The sequence below is a fragment of the Pan paniscus genome, chromosome X (assembly GCF_029289425.2).
Source record: "Pan paniscus chromosome X, NHGRI_mPanPan1-v2.0_pri, whole genome shotgun sequence".
NCBI classification, from domain to species: domain Eukaryota; kingdom Metazoa; phylum Chordata; class Mammalia; order Primates; family Hominidae; genus Pan; species Pan paniscus.
The window spans coordinates 72407158-72412861 of record NC_073272.2 but is presented as its reverse complement, the minus strand read 5'-3'; the positions used below and the strand labels follow the sequence as shown (position 1 = coordinate 72412861).

The window sequence follows — 5704 nt, the reverse complement described above, 5'->3', positions numbered from 1 at the left end:
ATTACCCTATGAATCAAATAAGAAATCATAATGAAAATTAGAAAGTGTTTTGAACTGACTGAAAAGGAAAACACAACATATCAAAATTTGTGAGAGGCTGGTAAAAAAAAAAAAAAAGACTCGGGAAATTTCGTAGCAGTAAAAACACCTCTATGAAGAAAGGTCTCAAGTCAATGAGCTCAGAAAACATGTTAATAAATGAGAAAAAGGAAAACAAATTAAATTAAACAGAACAAAGGTAATGGTAAGTGTCAGAGTAGAAATAATACATCCTCACCTGTCAGGGGAGATACCATGAGCACAAAGGTGGTTTTCCTAGATTGAGGCTCATCTATTGCATCCTGGGTGTGCTGACACCCGATATTTCCACAAACAGGGGAGACTCGACTGCACAATTTGTGTACATGGGGGACTGAGTTCGCACTTTCCCTGATAAAATAAAAACAAAGAAGTCAACGTAATACAAAGCAGAAAAACAATAAAGAAAATCAATGAACCCCAAATCTGGTTCTTTCAGAAGAGCGATAAAGTTTATAAACCTCTAGCCAGATGGATCAAGAAAAAAAAAAAAAAAAGACTGAAGAGACAAACTACCAATACTAGGAAAAAAGAGAGATGGCATCCCTATAGATCCTATGTTTATTAAAATGGAGAAATTTGAACAACTTTATGTCAACAGATTCAATAACTGAGATGAAATGGAGCAATTCCTTAAAAGTCACAAACTACCAAGGCTCATCCCAGAAGGAGATCATCTGAATAACCCTTTATCTAGTAAAGAAATTTAATTGGCAATTAAACACTTTCTTAAGAAAGAAAGAAAACCTCAATCATAGATGGTTTCACTGATGAATCCCTATATGAAACCATATGGAATTATATAGAAGTATGTAAACAGGATCACATACTTCTCGAATCATTCTATGAAGCCAGAATTACACTGAAAAGAATGAATTTGGGCCTCTACTTCATCCTGTATACAAAAAAATTACCCAAAATCAGTCAATGACTTAAATACAAATGCTAATAACAAAAAACTCTTTGAAGAAAACACAGCGGTAAACTTTTATACCCTTGGATTAGGCAATGGATTCTTAGATATGACACCAAAATCATGAGCAACAAAAGAAAAATGATAGATCAATTAGATTTCATCAAAATTGAAAATGCTCATGCATAAAGAACAGTATAAAGTAAAAAAAGAAAACATTCTATAGAATGATAGAAAATAGTTGCGAATTACGTATCTGACAATGGTTTACTATTCAGAATATATAAAGAATTCCTATAGCTCAACACAAAAAAGAAGAGCAACCTAATTAATTTTTTAAATGAGCAAATGACTTAAGAGACATTTCTCCCACTAAGCCCGTGAGATGATGCTCAATATCATTAGTCATCAGAGAAATGCAAATGGAAACTACAATGAGATACCACCATTAACACTTTACACACATCTATAATTTAAAAAAAAACTTTTCTTGAAGCAAATAAGAAGCATTGGTAAGGATGTAAAGAAGTTGAAATTCTTGCACATTGCAGATGGGAATGTAAAATGGTGCACCTCTGTGGAAAAGCTTGCGGTCCCTCAAAGAGCTCTTTTCATAATGTATACAAAGATCAAAACGTTACATTGTACCACATAAACATACATGGCTATTATATCAATTAGAAATAAATTTTAAGAGTTAAACATAGGATGCCTTATGACCTAGCAATTCCACTCCTAGGGAAATATACCCAAAATAATTGAAAATAGAATCTGAGACAGTCAGTTTCATGCTAATGTTCATTGCAACAGTATGCACTATAGCCAAGAGTTGGAAACAACCAAAGGGTCCATCAGCAGTTTAATGGACAAATGAAATACAGCATGTGTATGCAATGGAATATTATTCAGCTGTGGAAAGAAATGAAGTTCTGATATGTGCTACAACATAGATGAACCTGAAAAACTTACTAAGTGAAATAAGCCAGACACAAAAGGAAAAATATTGTATGGTTCCACTTATATGAAATACCTAGAATAGGAAAATTCATAGAGACATCAAGTAGATTAGAGGTTATCAGGGGCTAAAGGGAGGAGGGAATGGAGGGTTATTGACCAATGAGTACAGAGTTTCCATTTAAAGTTTGGAAGTAGTGGTGATGGTGTCACAATGTTGCCAATGTAATTAATGCCACTGAATTGTACACTTAAAAAGGGTTAAGATTGCAAATTCTATGCTACATATATTTTACTACAATAACATTTTCCAAGGCCTGATGCAGTAGCTCATGCCTGTAATCCTATGTACTTGGGATGCTGAGGTGGGAGGATCACTTGAGGCCAGGAGTTTGAGACCAGCCTGGACAACCTAGCAAAACGCTGTCTCTACAAAATTTCTTAGAAATTAAAAATCTTCCAAAAGGGAAACAGAAAAAAAAATCCAGGACTACAGGAGGAACAATCCATGCCCCGCACCTCCCTTACTGCTGTCTTTTAGAACATCACAAAACCCAGGACGGCACTGGGAAACCCTAAGCCACAATTCGTAAATAACACTTGGCAGCAATCTTCTTTAAGTACCATCATGACAGCTGCCTCTGAGGCAGCTGCTACATTTCCTGTCTCCCACCTCTGCTTCTTGGGTTACAACTTTACCCTCACAACCTTTCTTTCCCACTCTGCCAGCATACTGAATATTTCTCACCAATAACTTCCTTCTAATCCACCCATCCTGGTGAAAATCTTCGGCCTACATTTATGTTCCTATCTTACTGACCAATCTATGTCTAGAACAGGACTCTCAACACTGTGCTGCTTTAGGTCATACCTCCAGCTTGACAACACTGTTTGAATAGTGAGCCTGAAATATAGGAATTGACTGGGACAAACACACTTAATATTAAGTCTATAGTTTGCCTTTATTTGGTTCTGTGTGATCATAGGCAATGTACCACTCTGAGCTTAGCAACCTCATTGATAAGATAGCAACAGCATTGTCTTCCTCCAAGAGTTATTTTTCAGGATTAAATAAGACTAACATGTGGAACATATCTAGTACACAATAGAATCTAAGTAAATTTTAGTTACCTTCCCCTTCTTCATAACATGTTATTACCAGAAACTGGGATGTTGAGGTAGGGGTTGCCTGCATTTCTAGCATTTTGAGGATGACATCAGGCAGACAACCTTACCTTCAGACATGCTAATATTCATGCCTCTGCCAAGCACCAATCTTGGGATGAAGGGAGGATGGTTTGGTCTTATTATGGCAACCTTCTGTTCTTCTGCACTAAAGGCCATTGCTATTTAGAAAAAAAGAATCCTCCCGTGAAGAATTTTGTAAATTAACTACTTTACAGTTTCAAAGCAAACAATTACATCTTTTGAGTAAAGCTGAGTTTTAATATATCTTATATATTGAGCTTGCTTAGAGTAAGACACAGCTCTAAAATAGAGGACCACAATATCAAGGAAATGGAATTACCCTTCTTCCAGGCAAGGAGTCATTTATTCATAAATGTATCCATTCAACGTGTATGATATGCCACTATGAGCCATCCCTGGAGATACAGAGATGGAAAAACCATGGTTCCTGCCCTCAAGGAGCCCACAGTCTAGTAAGGGAGACAGAGAAGTAATTAGACAACTACAATACAGTGCACTAGGTGTTGTGAGTGAGAGGAATTTTAGGAACAGGTTGGTAGGAGGCAACACCTGAGTTGTCTTGAAGTTCATGTATGAGATATAAAAACTCACCCCATTGCTATTATTATTTTTTCTAGGTTTGCGTATACATATGTAAATTCATAGAAAAACATCTGGAAGGATCACACCAAACTAGACATTTAAAGTCAACAAGTACTTCCTAAATCCCTACCATGTACCAGGTACTTTTTCTAGGCGCTTGTGACATATCACTGAACGCAACAGACCAAGATCCCTGCTCTTGTTGGTTGAGGATTATATTTTAGCAGAGGGAGATACACAGTAAAAAATAACTTACATAAGTAAAATATATATTGTATGTTGTAAGGTGATAGGTGCTATGAAAGAAAAAAGAAAAAGTTTAGTAGAGATAGAGAATACTTGGGAAAAGGTAGTCAGGCTGCGGTATTAAATACGGTGATCATGGTTGACCTCCTTGAGATGGTGGAAGTTGAGTAGAGACTGGAAGTAGGTGAGGAAACTAGCCAAATGAATATCTGGGGAATAGTGTTCCAGGAAGGGAAAAGAATTAAAGAAAGGCCCTAAAGCAGACATGCGGTTGACATGTTGGAGAAACAGCAAGGTCATTAACACTGGAGCCGAGTGAATGAGGGATAGAACAGGAGGTGAGGTTACAGAGCTAAGAGGAAAAGTATGCTGATGAAGAAGGCAATTTCATTTACAATAGCCATGAAAAACCAAATACCTAGAAATACATCTAATGAAGGAGGTGAGAGGTCTGTACAAAGAGAACTAAAAAACACGGATAAAAGAAATCACAGACAATGCAAACAAATGGAAAAACTGTTTGGAGGAATCAATATCATTAAAACAGCCACACCACCCAAAGCAATCTACAGATTCAACACAATTCCTATCAAGTTACCAATGTCATTCTCCACAGAATTAGAAAAAAACCTATTCTACAATGTATATGGAACCAGAGAAAGAGCCAGAATAGCCAAACCGATTCTGAAAGAATAAAGCTGGAGGCATCACATTACCAGACTTGAAACTATTCTACAAGGCTACAGTAACCAAAGCAGCATGGTATTGGTGCAAAAATGGACACATAGAACAATGGAACAGAATACAGAACCCCGAAACAAAGCCACACACCTACACCCAACTGATCTTTGACAAAGTTGACAAAAATAAACCATGGGGAAAGGACACCCTATTCAAATAGTGGTGCTGGGATAGCTAGCTAGCTACATGCAGAAGAATGAACCTGGACCCCTACCTCTCACTATATACAAAAATTAAGTCAAGACGGATTTAACATTTAAATGTAAGACCTCAAACTATAAAAATATTAGAAGAAAACCTAGGAAAATTCTTCTGGACATTGGTCTGGGTAAAGAACTCATGACTAAGACCTCAGAAGCAAATGCAACAAAAACAAAAATTGACAAGTGGAACCTAATTAAGTCAAAGAGCCTCTGCGTAGCAAAACCATCAACAGAATAAACAGACAACCTACAGAATGGAAGAAAATATTTGCAATCTGTGCATCTGACAAAGGACTAATATCCAGAATCCATAAGGAACTTAAACAAAGCAGTGAGAAAAAAACAGTCCCATTACAGTGTGGGCAAAGGACATGAACAGACACTTTTCAAAAAAGCAAACAAGTGGCCAAAAAAAATATGAAAAAAATGCTCAGCATCACTAATCATCAGAGAAATGCAAACCAAAACCACAATGAGATGACATCTCGCATAAGTCAGAATGGCTCTTATTAAAAAGACTAAAAGTAACAGATGCTGGCAAGGCTGAGGAGAAAAGGAAATGCTCATAGATTGTTGGTGGGAATTTAAGTTAGTTCAGCCACTGTGAAAAGCAGTTTGGAGATTCCTCAAAGAACTAAGAGTAGAACTACCATTAGACCCAGCAATCCCATTCCTGGACATCTACCCAAAGCAAAAGAAGAAATCATTATATGAAAAGACACCTACACTCGTATGCTCATCGCAGCACTATTGACAATAGCAAAGTCATGGAATCAAA

General features: G+C 36.8%; 1 non-coding gene across 1 annotated transcript; it reads left to right on the top strand.

Moving 5' to 3' along the window:
• Nucleotides 1-269: 269 nt before the first annotated feature.
• Nucleotides 270-433, top strand: LOC112438632 (U1 spliceosomal RNA). Its single transcript, XR_003027031.1, has one exon. It is a non-coding gene; the product is annotated as a U1 spliceosomal RNA (small nuclear RNA).
• Nucleotides 434-5704: the final 5271 nt, after the last annotated feature.